Source organism: Cebus imitator, unplaced genomic scaffold (assembly GCF_001604975.1).
Source record: "Cebus imitator isolate Cc_AM_T3 unplaced genomic scaffold, Cebus_imitator-1.0 Scaffold15, whole genome shotgun sequence".
Taxonomy (NCBI): Eukaryota; Metazoa; Chordata; class Mammalia; order Primates; family Cebidae; genus Cebus; species Cebus imitator.
In genome coordinates this window covers 11,302,546-11,321,114 of record NW_016107330.1, presented here as the reverse complement: position 1 = coordinate 11,321,114, position 18,569 = coordinate 11,302,546, and the positions used below count along the sequence as shown (strand labels likewise).

At 36.6% G+C, this 18,569-nt stretch overlaps 1 protein-coding gene across 10 annotated transcripts in view; it reads left to right on the top strand.

Annotated features, from left to right (window-relative positions):
* The window catches only part of EIF4G3 (eukaryotic translation initiation factor 4 gamma 3), a 379,583-nt gene that overhangs the window by 108,982 nt on the left and 252,032 nt on the right, over positions 1 to 18,569 (top strand). For 9 of the 10 annotated variants that reach the window (XR_005196570.1, XM_037730567.1, XM_037730571.1 and 6 more), the window contains one exon: positions 15,022 to 15,150. The gene's annotated coding sequence lies outside the window, so the exon portion shown is untranslated. Of the gene's footprint in view, positions 1 to 15,021; positions 15,151 to 18,569 lie in introns of those variants that run through there. The other variant, XM_037730551.1, reaches the window with a different exon arrangement.

Below are 18,569 nucleotides of genomic sequence, written 5' to 3'. Positions count from 1 at the left end.
GTATTTTTAGTAGAGACGGGGTTTCACCGTGTTGACCAGGATGGTCTCGATCTCTTGACCTTGTGATCCACCTGCCTCGGCCTCCCAAAGTGCTGGGATTACAGGCTTGAGCCACCGCGCCCGGCCCCATTTTTAATTTTTTAACTTTAGTTTTAACAACGTTCAGTAACTCTCACTGATAAGATTTCTTGTTCTAGTGTAGACCCATGGGGGGTTCCCCCTGCAGGGGTGCTGTGTTGCAGTCTGACCCTGATTCCTAGGATTTGGAAATAGCTCAATTTTGACTTTATAGTGTATTAAATGGATAAATATTAAGATTTTATTTACCCTTTTATTTTGAAGCATTTTCTTAAAAAGCGTTTATATATGTGGTACTCAGTTGTATTCTGGTAATTAAAAATTTTATGTCTGTTTTTCTACTCCTCATTGTATCTGCTGATTAATGACATTTGTGAAAGTTAGGATTCCTTGTTGTTAATATTTAATGTGAATTTGCTCATTAAATGTTAAATCAGATAGCTTATTAAAATATTATTTAATAAAAGCTGGGTGTGGTGGCTCCTGCCTGTAATCCCAGTACTTTGGGAGGCTGTGGCAGGCAGATCATCTGAGGTCAGGAGTTTGAGACCATCCTGGTCAACATGGTGAAAACTCGTCTCTACTAAAAATACAAAAATTAGCCAGGCATGGTGGTAGGTTCCTGTCTTCTCAGCTGTTTGGGAGTCTGAGGCAGGAGAATCTCTTGAACCCAGGAAACAGAGGTTTTAGTGAGCCAAGATCATGCCATTGTAATTGCTGGGTGACAAGAATGGAACTCTGTCTCAAAAATATATATATATTTAATATGTATTTACTTCATTACTTTTCTTCAAAAGAAGGATTAACCTTAAAGATGCAAAGGTGTATTCTGTCGTTAAATGCCAGTTATAAATGTCTTTTGAATTTCTTGGATAAGAAAACAGTAGAAATACTAATAAAGTCCTTTAATGTTAGAAAACTATGAAAATATATTATCTTCGAACTACGGGATATTCCCTTCTCAGCAATTTTACGAAGTATGTGTACTGTTATTAAAAGTAAAACAATTGATATGGGCCACTTTTTAACTAAAATGAGTCGTAGGAAATTAGTTGTTAATAACTAGTTGTGTGGTAAATGGAGTTTTAATTATTTTAAGGAAAAAGAAACAAAGACCATTGGTATCTCCGGGCATGGATTTATTATTGTCATGAAGTTGGTGATATGAATACAAAGAACAGTTTTTCCTGTAAACTTTAATAGACACTGGAGCATTTAACTTCAACTTCATATAATTCCCTTTTTATCTTTTAAAAACACGTCTGGCTGTCAGAGGAATTCTGTAGGAAAGATATTATGAAGGATTAAAAACTGTTCTTTGTGCATTTAAACTGTCATTCTGTGGTTGCTTAATTGTCATATAGAATGCAGAATACAAGATTTAAAAGGTGTTTAGTTTCTTTAGCTGTTACAAATCCCAAAGAACTTTTGACTATGTTAATTTCTTATGGCTCTAACATTTCTGTGTTAATATTTTACATATCTAATGTAAATTAGTGGTATATTTTTATTTGTTCAATAACCATTTGTTTAGTAACTTTATTAAAAAAAATTTTTTTTTAACCTTTTTTTTTCCTCTTTTTTCCACATGAGTGGACTGAGTCTGCAGGGCCTGGCCCCTTATCCTTCTCCCCACCCCCTCAGCCCATAGCTTTTTAAAAAATACAGAATAATCAATCAGGACGAGGTGTCAAGTTTTTATTTATTTGTTAGTATTAATTTTCTTTTGAGACAGAGTCTTACTCTCTTGCCCAGTGGTATGATCATGGCTCACTGCGGCCTTGACCTCCTGGGCTCAGTTGGCCCTCTCCCACCTCAGCCTCTTCAGTGGCCACAACCTTCAGCTAATTTTTTTATTTTTATTAGATACAGGATTTTGCCATGTTTCCTAGGCTGGTCAAGTATTTATATTAAACTTGCTTAAAGGATTAGACTCTGAAAGACCAATTTAGAGATTGTGTTCTTGATAAAGACATTTATAGAAAAGGAAAGAGGTACAGGCATGCATTCTGTAATGACGTTTAGGTCAGTGACAGAATGTGCCAGTGGTACCATAAGATTTCTATCATATTTTTACTGTACCTTTTCTATATTTATATATTCAAATGCTTAGCATTGTGTTACAGTTGCCTACAGTATTCAGTAGAGTAACATGCTGTACAGGTTTTTAGCCTAGGAGCAATAGGCTATATACCATATAACCTAGGTAGGTGGTAGGCTGTGCCATCTAGGTTTGTGTAGTTACCCTCTGTTTGCACAGCAACTAAATCACATAAAAATGTGTTTCTCAGAGTGTAGCCGTGTTGTTTAGCCACACATGACTGTATAATATTGAAATGTGTGACTAAAGATAATTTGGCTGCATTGGGTGGGAAGCTTTCTGGAGGATAACTCATTAACATCTGTGAAAATTGGTCAAGTATTTTATCAGGAGTCCTAATTATTTTTTTAGAAGAAGCTAAGAAATTTTATAAAATAAGTTTAACTGAGGTTATATTTAGGGGCAGATTTCTTTTCTCATTGTTATTATGTGTTGAGTTAGGTTCTGTAGGAGAAAAGACAGTGGAAAAGAGGGTTCTCATACTTTATATTCTTACACTTTGGCTGGAGAGACAAAATACATTCAAAAATTGGTGAGTAGCTGAAAGAATCAGAGGAAAGAAATTGTTCAACACTTCATTGGAAGAGAAGAAAGTCAAAACCAAATAGTAACACTGAACAAAAGCAAGCTCCTGTAATTTAGACAAAGCAGATACTGTATTATTGAGCCAGTCATCGAAAGTTTTTTCTTGACTACACAAATATATCATTATGATGAACGTCAAGTTTTATGCAAAAAATACTTAATATTTATGAAGTGTCAATAAAGCTCTAAACCAGTCTGTATACTTTTCTGCATCTACATTTGCCATCATGCAATTATGATTTTTGGTTGCTACCAGCATTCCAGCCTGAGGCTGTAAGTTTACTTGTTTGTTATTCAGTCTTTCTAATAATCTTATGTGGACATCGAAACTCAACCAATATTTTGATACCTTTTCTTAGTTCTCTAGTATTCCTCTAGTCACCTAAACATATAAACATTTTTCTTCTGGTATACCTTCTACTTACCCTTAGAAATTCAGCCCAAATCTCACCTCCCATGAGATAAATTTCCTAAAACCCTGTCTCCCTAACTGGATTTCATACTGCTGCTCCACACTTGCAAGAATAGCAAGACATTCTCTGTCTGTCCTTCTATAAGCATTTATCTCACTGCACTTAAACTAGACTTCACTTTCAGCTTTCCCACTAGGTTATAAGTACCTTGAGGGCAGGGAGCAGTGAATCCTCTTTGTACTGTGCACAATGCTTTGCTAACAGATATTAGAAAAATGGGAATCCAGAGAAAACTATGACAGGAGGCTAGGCACAGTGGCTCATGCCTGTAATCCTGGACTTTGGGAGGTTGAGGCAGGTGAATCACTTGAGGTCAACAGTTACAGACCAGCCTGGCCAAGGTGGTGAAACCCTGTCTCTAATACCAAAAAAAAATTAGCTGGGCAGGGTGGCGGGCGTCTGTAATCCCAGCTACTTGGAAGGCTGAGGCAGGAGAATTGTCTGAACCCGGGAGGTGGAGGTTTCAGTGAGCTGAGATAGCGCCACTGCATTCCAGTCTGGGCAACAGAGCAAGACTCTGTACATCCCTCCAAAAAATGAAAAGTATGACAGGAAAAACATGACCCATGATGTTAACAAAAAAGACTCATAACACCCATTTTAACATCATCCTTGAAGTTGTTTTGCTGCGCACTTAAAAAAAAAGTTGATACCAGTGTACCACAAGCTCCTGTCCTGCTTTCTTTACCTAAAATTATACCATAAGCAACTTCTCATTTTTAAAATATATTTTTCTAGGCTGGGCATGGTGGCTCATGCCTGTAATCCCAGCACTTTGGGAGACCAAGGCGGGCGGATCATGAGGTCAAGAGATGGGAGACCACCCTGGCCAACATGGTGAAACCCCATCTCGACTAAAAATACGAGAATTAGCTGGGCGTGGTGGCATGTGCATGTAGTCCCAGCTACTCGGAAGGCTGAGGCAGGAGAATCACTTGAACCCAGTTGGCAGAGGTTACAGTGAGCCGAGATTGCACCACTGCACTCCAGCCTGGTGACAGAGTAAGACTCCGTCTCAAAACAAATTTTGTTTTTCTAAATATATATTTTAAGAATGTATTTACTTGTTCTCTAATGAGTTATGTATTTTTTACTCTTACAGTGTTCAAGCAACTGTCGCATAATTTATTGGGATCCGTTAATTTTCTGTTTTTTTTTTTTTTTTTTTTCTCTCAGCAGAATCAATGTTCTTTTCAAAATACGATCTCTAACTTTTGATCTGAACTGAACCTTTGTTGTTCTCAAGGTCTAAGTCAGGTGCCACCAAACCTTTCCATATTCTCAGACCTGGTTGCTTTTGATTTTTCAGCAGTGCTTTAACTACATCTCCTATTGGCTGTATATGGTAGCATTTGCCTGTAGTCCCAGCTACCCAAGAGGCTGAGGTGAAAGGATGGATTGAGGTTGGGAGGTGGAGGTTGCAGTGAGTTGTGATTGTGCCACTGCATTTTAGCTTGGGTGACAAAGTGAGACCCTGTCTCCATAAAATAAAGTATATATTCTTTGGTATTTATCATATAACTCATTTATGATGACAATGTAGGTGAAATTAGGAATCATATCAAATTGGTTTGGATTGCTGTGTGGTATCTTCTGTCTGTTATATTCTGTCTCAGTATCAGCAGACCCATTATTTAAAAAAAAAAAATCTGTCTACTGTTTGTGTCTTCTCTGTGGTGCTAGGTCATGTGGATCCTGAGAGTACTGATACTGGTTTGATTGTTCCTTAGTCACCTTTTGCCTATATTTTGAAATTCTGAGATTCTGACTTTGATTTAATTTTAGTTTAGAACATTACTGATTTATTCTCTGATCATCTTGTTTTTTTCTTTTAGAATTACAAGCAGAGGCTAGGAGTAGTGGCTTATGCCGTAATCCCAGCATTTTGAGAGGCTGAGGCGGGAGGATTGCTTGAGCCCAGGAGTTTAAAGCCAGGCTGGGCAGCATAGTGAGGCCCTGTCTCTCCAAAAAATAAAAAAAATTAGGCTGGGCATGGTGGCTTACGCCTGTAATCCCAGCACTTTGGGAGGCTGGGGTGGTTGGATCACTTGAGGTCGGGAGTTCAAGACCAGCCTGGTTAACATGGTGAAACCCCATCTCTACTAAATATACAAAAATTAGCCAGGCATCATGGCAGGCATCTGTAATCTCAGCTACTCGGGAGGCTGAGGCAGGAGAATCGCTTGAACCCAGGAGGTGGAGGTTGCAGTGAACTGAAATCATGCCATTGTGCTCCCGCCTGGGCAACAAGAGTGAAACTTTGCCTCAGGGGAAAAAAAAAATAGCCCAGTGTATTGGCACACACATGTAGTTTTAACTACTTGGGAGGTGAGACAGGAGGATTGCTTGAGCCCTGGAGTTTGAGGTTGCCACGAGCAAAGATCGCACTGCTGTGCTTTAGCCCGAGTGACAGAGCAAGACCCTGCCTTAGAAACAAACAAACAAAAAACAACCAGAGAGGCCGGCTGCAGTAGGTCAGGCCTGTAATCTCCCTAATTTGGGAGGTGAAGGTGGGTGGATCACTTGAGGTCAGGTGTTCGAAACCAGCCTGGCCAACATGAGGAAATCTTGTCTCTACTAAAAATACAAAAATTAGCCAGGCATGGTGGCATGTGCCTTTAGTCCCGGCCACTTGGGAGGCTGAGGCAAGAGAATTGCTTGAATTCAGGAGGTGGAGGTTGCAATGAGCCAAGGTGGTGCCATGCACTCCAGCCTGGGTGACAGAGTGAGACTCTGTCCTAAAGAAAACACACACACACAAGCACGCATGCACGTACGCAGAGAAATAAACCATATTGATTACCTAAGGAGAGTGAGGACAGCCTTGGGTATGTAACAATTGACATTGACAAAATTGATCCAGAAATAAATTTTAGCTTTGCCTTTTGCCATCTTTCTCTCATAAGTTTCAGACTTTTTCATCTGAGATTTGCTAGTTTTGAAAGTTAGATTAGATGCTATGTGGAATGTTGGTAATGAGAACCTATCTCTAGATTTCCTTGCCTAGCTTTGACTGCTCTCCTGAGCCTAGAATCATATATTCAACACACTACTTATTATTTCCATTTGAGTATCTAATAGGCATCTAAAAACTACTTGTGATTACCCCTTTCCCTTTGTCTATTCTGCCTCTAATCCTGTCTCACAGTAATACAGGTTGAACATCCTGATCCAAAAATATAAAATGCTTCACAATCTGAAAGTTATAGAGTGCTGACATGATGCTCAAGGAAAATGCTCATTAGAGCATTTGGATTTTGGATTTTTGGATTAGGGATGCTGAACTGGTACAATGCATTTATTCAGAAATAAACAAAAACTGAAATACTTCTGATACCAAGCATTTTGGCTTATGAATGCTTTCCCTTCCCACCTAATCTTTTAAGCCATAAACTTAAAATCCACCACTGATATTCATAAGCTATCACTTTCAAGAATACTGTATAATTTATTTAAATATTATGGCAGTTATTATTTCAGCTAGACTATAAACTCCAGGAATGCAGGGATTTTAGTCTTTCTTACTCATTGATGTATCCCATGCTCTTAGAACAATGCTTGGCATAAAGTTCTCAATAAATATATATCAATGAATGAATGAGTGAATCAGTCTGCATTCCTTTCTATCCCACCTGCTCAAATTATCTTGTTACTACTGTGTTCTAAGCCACCATCAGTTGTGGCCAGGATTATTGCAGTAGCTTTTTTTTCCTTTGTTTTTAAGAGACAGGATCTTGCTATGTTGACCAGGCTGCAATGCAATTACTTTTCACAGGCATGATAATGGTGCCTTGCAGCCCTGAACTGCCGGGCCTCTTGTCTTAAGCTCCCAAGTAGCTGGGACTATAGGAGTGAGCCACTGTGGCCTGGCATGGTAGCTTTTAAGTAATCTCTCTGCTTCTATTGTACTCTTCAGTTCTTATTCTTATGGAGCAACCAAAATGATCTTTGGAAACATCAGATCTTTTCATACTCCTGCTTAAAACTTCCAGTAGGTTCCTTCCCACTCATGTTAGAATAAAACCCAAAGTCTTTATCATGCCAACAAGGACTTAAACATATGTTAAGTTGTTAAGTTTGTAATTTATTTCTTGATTAATTCAAATAACTGATAAATTACCTAGTCACAGCAGTGATACCCTATTAATATTCATTGGTCTCCCTCATTCTTAAGAGGAGGGAATTATTCAAGGTGTGTACACCAGGTACAGGTATACTGAGATTCTGAGTCCACCCTCGGCCAGGTGTGGTGGCACATGCCTGTAACTTCAGCACTTTGGAGGGCTGAGGCAGGCAGACCTCTTGAGTCCAGAAGTTTAAGACCAGCCTGGGCAACATGGCAAAATCTTCTCTACAAAAAATAGAAAATTAGCCGGGTGTGGTAGTGGGTACCTATAGTCCCAGCTACTCAGCAGACTGAGGAGGGAGGATCACTTGAGTCCAGCAGGTAGGTGGAGCCTGCAGTGAGCCGAGATGGGCCCACTACACTTCTGCCTAGGTGATATAGACCCTGTTTCAATAAAAAGAGTTTGCCCTGTGACCCTCAAGGATTCACATATGGTTTACTTTTTGTTAACCTTTGATACCTAGACATTTTTGGAAGTGTTTCTTATTCATTTATTTTTTAATTTCTTAGTAATAGTTACTGATCCTCCAATGTTAACATTTTCTTGCTTCTGTTGGACAGTTACTAAATAAGAAAAGCAACCCTCAGAATTAAACCCAGTGCTGACAAAGTCCACAGTAGAACATAAATGGTCTGTGTTTGCTTGAGTTTTTAATTATTACTTGAATCATATGAAATTACCTTTTCTTTTTTAAGTTTAAAATATACTTGAATGTCTGGAAATCTGGAATTTCATGTAATTCAACCTATTAAGTATAGGTAAGAGTAGAGCAAGGAGGAATGCCATGTTCTTTTTTTCTTAGTGGTTGGGGATTGGCAATGATATTAACAGAATTCGAATAGTGTCATGTATAAGTCAAACTTGTTAGTATCCACCGTAGTGCTCCTTTTAGTTGAGCAGACCAGCTTTTATTTAGTTCCCTATATCTGTTGATTTTGGGAAATAAATGATGTGAAGGAAGAACTAGAATGATAATAAGTATTAACGAAGGGAATGTCTTTACTTATCTATTCTGCTGCTTGAGGAGCATAGAGTATAGAAATTACCCATGTAAGAAAAGCTTTGGGATCCTTCCAAACTACCCAGAATTGAACTTGGTCATTTCTATATGTGAGTTGCAGCTGCTGAAATGTCTTTAGATGACCTCACTAAATAAACTTTATCTTGGGATTAAAAAAATAAGGGATGTCTCACACATAAACCATGTGTCTTTTACCTTCATGTGAATCATTTGTTGCTGAAAAATTAATTTACTTGATAGGAATCCTGGAGTTTCCTGTTACCTTTTAGTAACTGATTAATTACTATACTTTAAAAGCAGTATGTTTTTATTATTTATATGATATAAAATATGTACAATAAAAACATAGTGCTTTGTGTGTGTTATATTTAACAATATATGGGTATTCAGTCAATGCCTATTTATGTAGAATCCAGTCACAAGTTTATATCTGAGTATTTATAGAAAGTTTGGCCAGGTATGGTGGCTTATACCTGTAAACCTGGCACTTTGGGAAGCTGAGGTAGGAAGATAACTTGAGTCTCAGAGTTTGAGACCAGACTGGGCAACACGGCGAGAACTTGTCTCTACAAAACAAACAAACAAACAAACAAAAAACCAAGAAAGAAAAATTACTGGGCATGGTGGCATGCACCTGTAGTCCCAGCTCTACTTGGAGACTGAAGTGGGTGGATCACTTGAGCCTGGGAGATAGAGGCTGCAATGAGCTGTGATCACACCACTGCACTCCAGCCTGGGCAACACAGTGAGACCCCATCTCAAAAAAATTCAAAAATCAAGTTTATATTTGATGATGATCATGAGATACTCCTACAGCCATGTCCACACTTTGGCTGCCTGTATATTTGGTATACCAATATATGGTTTATTTAGCTTGTACTGTGTTTGGGAAGTCAGAACAATTTCATGCAGAAAGCCTCATTTTTGGTTACTCTTGAAAATTTTGAAGAAGTAGCACTGCTTATTTGGAATTTCTGCATGGCAGTACTTGACTGCAGGACAGTATCTCAGTATCTGCTGCCCTCCGGGAAGTGACCGTTCTCTATAGTTTTCCATAGTCCTTAATTTCTGTGGTTTATATCTGGCCAATTTTTTCCCATTTTCCCATTATGTTTCCTCCAGGAGATACTTCCCTTGATCTGGAGTCATGTAAGAATCATCATATTAAGGAAACTTTGTTTTGCACGTTTTATTTATTATTTGAAAATTGTGGTTTATGTATTATAGTTCTTAATTAGCCAGAATGTAATCAAATCCAATAAGTTAGTGCTAGATAAATAAACTTTATACCTAATGACTAATCTTAATTTGCATGATCTTTATGGTTTACCTTAAAATTTTTAAAAGATCCTTCAAGTTAGTATTGGTCAGCAACCACCAAATATCATTAATTATATAGATTATTTTTTGGTGGAAATTGTCTTGAATGAAAATTCACCAGCTAGCTGAAGTTTTCAGAGTCAAAATTTTAGAGCTTTTCTTTCTTGCAGCAGTATTTCCTTTTAACTCTTCTTTCTACTCTGCAGAGTAATAGTGTCATACCAATGTAAGTGATATTTTATCACAGTTGTTAGTAGTTTGCTTGTTTTGTCTTTAATCTCTTTAATCTTGTTTTTGAGGTAGGTAGTATAGAAGAGGATTAAAGTACACATTAATAAAAGTACATACAACTTAAAGGTAGAGTTTAACAAATAATTTTAAAGCAAAAAAAAAAGTTTTAAACCAGTTTTTAAAAATCACTACATGGGACGGCATGGTGGCTCCACGGCTGTAATCCCAGCACTTTGAGAGGCCAAGGCAGGCAGGTCACAAGGTCAAGAGATCAAGACCATCCTGGCCAACATGGTGGAACCCTGTCTCTTCTAAACATATAAAAATTAGCTGAGTGTGATGGGGTGGGGTGTGCCTGTAGTCCCAGCTACTCAGGAGGCTGAGGTAAGAGAATCGCTTGAACCCAGGAGCAGGAGGTTGTAGTGAGCTGAGACCACACCATTGCACTCCAGCCTGGCAACAGAGTGAGACTCTGTCTTAAAAAAAGAAAAAAATTATATGGCCTTTTCTGTCATAATGTCTTCTCTTCCCAGAAATAATACTATCTGCCTTTTATAAGTCATTTCCTGCTTTTCTTTATAGTGTTGTTAAACATGTATACTTCTGTTGACTGATACGGTTAAGATTTGCCTGTTTTGAATATTTGGATAAATGGAATCATACGTTCTATATTCGTCTTAATCTTTTACTCAGTACCGTTTATGAGGGTCATCTAAATTGTGTTATACTAGTTTTTTATTCTGTTTTTGTATAGGAAAATTTTCTGTGTATGAAAATTTCATTATTGATCACATAATGAACAATTGGGTTGTTTCCAATTTTTGGTTATTAAAACAATGTAATGATGAACATTTTTGTACATGTACCCTGGTGCACATTTTCTTTATTTTCTCCCAGATGTATACCTAGAAGTGGAATGGCTAGGTTACAGGGTATGACTGTTTCCAAGCTTACCAGTTAATGCCAACTTGCTTCCCAAAGTGACTGTACCAGTTTGCATTTCTACCAGCAAGGGAATACGAATTTTGGAAGCCCCACATTATTACCAATGCAAAAATATAGTATCTGTAAGAAGCAAAACTTTTCTTGGGCGTAGTTTCTTTTAAACGTAATAAGCAGTACACACAAACACATATTGCACTACAAGAAATGGTTGATTTATTTTGCCTACGATTAATATTAACGAAAAGAGAAAAATTTATTTAGCTTTGGAGGTAGTTAAGTAGTTGCTATTATCAGCTGTTCTGAGCCCCCTCCCAGCCTTCGTGGTTGAGATCTTAGCAATATCTTTCAAATAACAGGAAAACATACGTTGTTTTCTTTGCATGAGAACTTCTTGCTACTACCTTTAAAGAAGATGGATTTCAACAGTATGACTTGAAATTGAACAGGTTAGCCAGAGAGAAGAACCCTTAGCTAGAGAGCAGAAGATTCAGTAATTATTAATTTAGGAATGTTTTGCAAGAGGTATTTAAATTTTAGTGTAAATTTGATTTTTATCTATAACAATTTTGTTAGCCTTTGTGCCATTTCTTTGGGATAATATTTTGTTAACTATTTCTATTCTGTATAATTTCTAGTTAAAGATGGTATACCTTTTTCTGTGACAGAAACATTAAGCCCTGTAAAAATAACGTTAAAAGCAAATATGGTATGCTTAATGCACTGTGACATGTAATAGGAGATCTTATTTGAATTGAATAGAGCCCAGTGAATCTGAGAGATTTTTATTATATGTAACATCCTGTTTCTAGGAAGGATTTCTTAGAAATTCGAATTCTTCTATTATTTTGATATAGACTTATTTTCTTTGGCCTACTTTTATTAGTAGACATCCCCAAATTTGGGAAGATGTGCCCTTCTAGAATATCTGATACCAAAGGATTACTAGTTTGGCAGAACTATTTAGGAGTAGCAAAGAATGCATACCATAGGCATATGCCCATGAAAGTTGTTTTTCATTGGTGTTTCCTTTCAGCAAGCTTTTAATGTTGCAAAAGCATAGCACTTTTGGCTTTCGCAAAATGCCTTTTTTCTTTCTCTCAAATGTTTGTGTTTTATGGTGCAATATAGTAGTTTTCGGACAAACCAATGAATACTAATTTTATATATAATGATTTAAATTGTTCCTTCAGTATTCTTTAGTATATGTCAGTACCTCTTTATAGCTCTGTAAGAAACATAGCTTATAGTCTTTACAGTTCTGAAGATGTATTTTTCCTTTATTATTACTAATTATTTCATATATTTATTTCTGTTGATACCAGTGTACATGTTTATATTTTTGATATATTTAATTCAGTTACGTTACTTCATTATTGGTTGCTATTTCTAGCTTTTTTTGCTGTCATCTGAAATGATGCTGGATATGTCTTTAAGTTTCTAATTTTTGAGGTGAAATGTTTTTTTAGGGTATGTACTCTATAGTGAAATAATTTTGGGATTATGGTTTTAAAGCACTTTGTGACACATTGCTCTATAATCCTGGGAACATAGTAAGGTAAAGCCATTCACAGTATCTTTTCTATGTCCTGTTTCCCTAGATCCCTGCCAGTAATGGGGCAAAGATTTTTTTTTTAATTTTACTCCTGTTTAATTGATAAACATGTAATGTATTTTAATGTTTTTGTCAATAGTATTTAATAACTTTACTATGATTATCATGGACAAATTTTATATTTAACTTTTTATCAGAATAAATCAGAAAACTGGTTTAAGATAAGATTTTATATAGTTAACTCCTTTACTCTCCTTTTGTTTTCACTTTATTTCACTGTGCAAAATTTTTCCATTGTTAAAAATGTGTATTCATATTGAGGTTTTACTTTAGCAAAATATCAAAATAGTTCATTCTAAAACATGGGAAATAATATAAATCCATAAGCTTTGTTGGTAAGAAATTTGCTTATAAGAACTCTTTATTTCTGATTATTAATTTTCTAAAGTATATGTTTAAATAGCAATCCAGCTTTTCTCCTTTGAAAAATTTCCCTGGTGAGATTTATATATGCTGTAACATTTCATGGTAAACTTTTGCCCTTATAAAATGTAATAGTCACTCAAAATTGGAAACAAAAATTTTCTAAGAAAATCATAATCAAGTTATTTAAAAAACAGGATGAAACTAGATACAATTATTTTAAGTCATAATATTTGGTCGTATTGTAGCATCATTTATGTGTCTTTTAACCTGTAAGCTTTTGGCTCTTGTTAGTTATGTGTAAGTCCATTTTATTTCAGTATTGGGATAAGGTAGCTGATACTGAAGATGTTTAGAGAGTTATAAGTGATTTGCAGGCTAGATTACCAGGGACTAGATTTTCTTCATATCTTTTGACTAAGTGAACTCCAGGCCATTTTCCTTTTTCCTTGGGCAGTCTTTAACTTTATGATGAAAATTCAGAAGATCAAGAACTGAAAATAGAGAATAGGTCTAATGATGAATTTTAGCATTTCTTTGCATTATGAATATAGATAGCAATTGTCATTAGTTCCTGTTTACCAATGAAGAACATACATTACTATGTCAGGAATTTGTTTTAATATTTTTATACCTGTATTTTGACATAGATCAATTGTTGTCATAGTCTTATGTATTTTATGCATTTAATAACATGATTCTAAGAAGTTCGTATTTTATGCTAGATTGGCAAAGGGTTCATGTTCCTCTCAAATTTAAGAACTACTGCTTAAGGAGAATGGCTTGTTTCATGTTAGCAGTGGGCAGAACTGCCCATCATTCATGGAAGTTTGCAAAACTGTTAGTGTTAGCCTGGATTAGACTATGAGAGGGAGGAGCTGGCTAGGATTGATTGGTGGACACTAAATCAGGGATCTGAATAAAGTGATTTCATACCTGTCATGAGCCAATGAGCAATTTGCTCCTTGCAAAAAATGGAGAAAATAAAATTTTTGGTTACAGAAAAACATGCTGATTATTTTTCAGTTGTATCAGTTTGTGATTATTGTATTATATTAGAAAATATAAATGAGAAAAGAAAGAAATTCCTGTAATGCTTTCTGTTGACATTTTGGTGCATCTCCTTATACATCTTTAAAAATATTATGTATGCAGGTTTTTAGATGTATATGTGTACATTATATGTATACATAAACAAATATGTGTGTAGAAATATACCTACACGTGTATGTATATTTAAATGTTCTTTAAAAAATTTTTTTTATTTGAAGAGACAGGGTCTTCCTCTATCACCAACGTTGTAGTACAGTGATGTGATCATAGCTCACTGCAAGCCTTAAACTCCTGGGCTCAAGCAGTCCTCTTGCCTCAGATTCCCAAGTAGCTATGTCTACAGGTGGATGCCAGCATGCCTTGCTAATTTAAAAAAAAAAAAAAAAAAAAAAATTTTTTTTTTTTTTTTTAATAGAGATGAAATGTTGCTGTATTTTCCATGCTGATGTGAAACTTCTGTTCTTAAGTAGTCTTCCTGCCTTGGCCTCCCAAAGTGCTGGGATTACAGGCAAGCATGAGCCACAGCACCTGGCCAGATATGCATTTTTAAAGACAAAAATGAGATTATGTCCTATCAGTAACTTACCATTATTGGGGTTTAGATTTATTGAGATGTAATTTAGTAAAATTCACCTTTTTAAGTGTGCACTTCCGTAAGTCTTGACAAGCAAAGAGACATTCAGTTCTCACTATAATCATGATACAGAACAGTTCTGTCATCCTTACAAATCTCCTTTTCCTCTTATGTAATCATCTCCTTCCTCTTTGAACCATTTATTTCTTTCCTGTTCCTTTTACAAAATGGTATCATACAGTTCTTAGTTTTAAGTATTGTTTCTTTCCTGTAGCATATATTTTCCTTTAAGATTTTTGGTTTTGAGATCATGCTTCAAGAATCTTTTATCAAATTGATGAGAATATTCATGTATATATTTTAAAAGAATTCTGTATCTTTTTTAATTTTGAAAATTTTAAGTGTTTATTCAGCCTGATGCTTATTTTATTGTAAGTTGTGAGGCAGGAAAGCCAATTAAAAAACAGATAGTTCAGCTGTATTTATTAAGATTGATTTACTAATATAATGTTCTTATTAAATGTTGATTTCCTCACAGGTAACACAAGTAGCAAGACAGCCGGGAACCTCGACCCCATCCCCTTATTCAGCACATGAAATAAACAAGGGGCATCCAAATCTTGCAGCAACGCCCCCGGGACATGCATCGTCCCCTGGACTCTCTCAAGTAAGCAAAACCTTTTTTTAAAAAAAATAAGAAATGTGATTGTAAAAGCATCATTTTAGTTTTTCTAAAGAGACTCCTAAGCAGTAACATTACTTGTATAGTATTTCTAGTTTGTCTTTGGCATCTTTTCCGACTTAACTGTCCTTAAAGCTGGCTGTTAATTCATTTCACAGATTTCATTTTGGAGTCATTAGAAATTAACTGTCAGTGATATTTTGACTTAATTATTTATTTTTCATTTTTAAAGAAATTAGAGTATTATTTTGAAGTTCACTAAAAAATCCCCACGAAGCTCTGATTTGCTTTTCGATGCTTAATCTGCTACTGCCTCTCACCCCTTTTGGGTGAAATGTTGATGGTTGTTTTCTACTTATGTGAAAATCTGGTATCTTCCCCTCTTGAGCAGCTTCAGTGGGATTTTTTTGTTTGTTGGTTTGGTTGTTTTCTGAGTCATTTACTGATAGGCTTAAGTTTTTGTTGAACTGGTGAGTTGTGAACCCCTTAGTGTATTTCTACTTAATACAAACAACAGACATTCAGACACTGTTTATAGAAGATGTGTTCCTTGTACTTAAGCTATTTCCCAAGATGTGTTGTTTAGCTTGCACCAACTTACTATTAGAAGCTCGTGTGGATTTCCTTGTGGCTAAGAGTTGGCTAGAGTTATAAAGTCTCTTACTGGAATGTGGAGTGAGTCAAGCCAATAACCTTGACCTAATTGTGTGAGATTATCAGTATTTACATGTAAGAGGTACTCTTTTTGATGATGAAAATCATTTTTAAAACATTATTTGCAATTTTAGCCTCCATATTTTAGGCCTTTTGGAGCTTGAATAATAGGAGAGATCAGTAATTACTAAGAATAATGCTGAAGATGGTGATTATAAGTTAGGGGCTGATTTTTTTTTTTTTTTTTTAAATTTTTTCCATCTCCTTCTTGAATTATAGGGGCTGATTTTATTTTTTATTCTTTATGATTTTTTAGAGACAATTTGTATTCCTTCTTTATTTTTATTTTTTTTAGAGACAGATTCCTCCTCTGTGGCCCAGGCTGGAGTACAGTGGCGTGATTATAGCTTTCTGTAACCTCGAACTAACTCCTGGGGTCAAGTGATCTTCCTACCTCAGCTTCCCAGTTAGCTAAGACCACAGGCTCGTGCCACCATGCCAGGCTCATTTGTTGTTGTTGTTAAATTTTTTGTAGAAATGGGGTCTTGGTATGCTGCTCAGATTGGCCTTGAACTCCTGGCCTCAATCAGTCCTCTCACCTTGACCTCCCAAAGTGTTGGGATTATAGCTATGAGCCACTACACCTGGACATGTGCTGATTAACTATATTTTAGACTATAGAATGTTTGGAAAAGGAAGATACAGTTTGCCAAATCATGACTGAAGTAGCCCTATTAATGAATATATAAATAAGTTTGTCATGAACTTAGTGTTATGCCTATACTTGTTCTAAATCATTCTTAAATAATTTTGAGTTTTAAACATTGAAAATAAAATAAAATGAGCTCCTGTTTGTTTAAATGAGGTTCTTGTGTTGGGTTTCTTAGACTGAACACAATCACTCAACTTGTTATTAAGGTATATTAATATGAGTCTAATCAGGAGAGAAAAACTATACACTCTCAAGGATATAAGAATAGCAGATATAAAGAGCAAATAAATGCTTATCTTAGGGCTGAGTAGAGGCTCAAATAGGGAACCTTTCTCTAGGGCTGAGCCAAAGGCTGTGGTAGAAAAGTCACTGTGGTACTGTTCAGAACTTTCTGAAACTATTTGTTCTGTAACTTGCTGGAAATTTGCCCTATGTAGTATTGGGAAAAGCTTGCTTCTCTAGCACGAATCTCTTATAGCCAAGAGCTAATGCAGTGCACACTGGCTAAAAGGCTCTTTACAGCATGTCTGTTTCCCACAGACAATTCAAAACATTAGGTCTACTGGATCATGGGTCCCAGTGGTAGAGCAGCTTGCACTGCCCAACCCAAATTTATTGTAGACCCTTCATATATTGTGTTCCTTACTCAAAATCGGAAATTGCCTAGCTGATTCTGTAGTCAGTTAAGTTAGCACATTCGGAGGTAGTGTATACGTTGTCTCTAAAATCCAAAAAAGGCCTACCGAACCTACCTCTTATTTTTTTATGGTAGGTAGTTTTAGGTGAGAGACTGCTACCCCTACCCTGGGCTTAAGATCTTGACCTTGTTGGAGAGGGCATGGTGTGGCTTTCTGAATGGCAATGGTGTCATTTCAGTGTAACTTAACTGAAAATCCATCTTTAGAACTTGTCAGAATTCTGCCCTCTAGGGGGCAGAATGGGAAAGCTGTTCCACAGAGAGGTGTCTTAGAAAAGACCCGGTGCTACATATCTTCCTGAGGGGATACCAGGGTAGCTCTTGGCTGCTGGGTACTGTTGCATGCTGTGCACTGAAGCAGAAATCTTGCTCTGATGAAGCTATAGCCCATGAGGGGAGCTGGTCATTAGACAAGCCATCTTTTGGAGAAGCTGTCTGAGCTACAGGAGACTGTAGAAACCAGGAAGCAAAACCCTTCCCTCCCACATATCTTAGGGCCTTCTATTGACAACAGTTAATGTTGTATCATCTGAAATGTTAAAATATTTATAGAGCTCAGATCCATTTTCTCATTACAGGCAACCAGGGTGAATTGTGAGGTGAAAGACAACCAGTTGATAACAGACATGTAAGGAAAATAGCTTAGTTTTCCATTTGAAATTCTTACTATTTCAAGTTGTGATTTGACCCAAGCAGTTGGCCCAAAGGATTTAAGTTTTCTGAAAGATAGGCTGCTTACAAATGCATAGTTTGCATTTAAGAAAAGATGATCTTCCAGCCGTCTCGCCATTTTTATCAGATGCCTTTAGAAACCAGAGTACATGAATACCAGGGCGAATGGCCACCAAATATTGTGCTACATTCTTTTGTGGTCTGTTTTGCCACCGTTTTGCCTAAATTGATGAATGAACCCAGTAAATCACACCTGGTTCACTGCCCTTTTTTCTCCTTTGTCCTTTCAGACAGAGGGAGGCTTCTATGGATTCTCTGTCTCCTAAGGAAGTTTTTCTAAACTGACATACCTAGAAAAATGAGGAGTTCTGTGGGAAACTCAAGTTTTTTTAGGTTTCACTGTTGAAACAGTTTGTACGGGCAGATGCAAAGCTTCTGTCTTCTCTGAGGGTTTGCCGAGATGACCGTCAATAAACAGATTAGTAAGAGAAAAAGGCATACAGATTTGTCAATGTGCATGGACACATGAGAGTCCTGCAAATATGAAAAGCAAAGAATGGGCCGGGCGCAGTGGCTCAAGCCTGTAATCCCAGCACTTTGGGAGGCCGAGGCGGGTGGATCACGAGGTCAAGAGATCGAGACCATCCTGGTCAACATGGTGAAACCCTG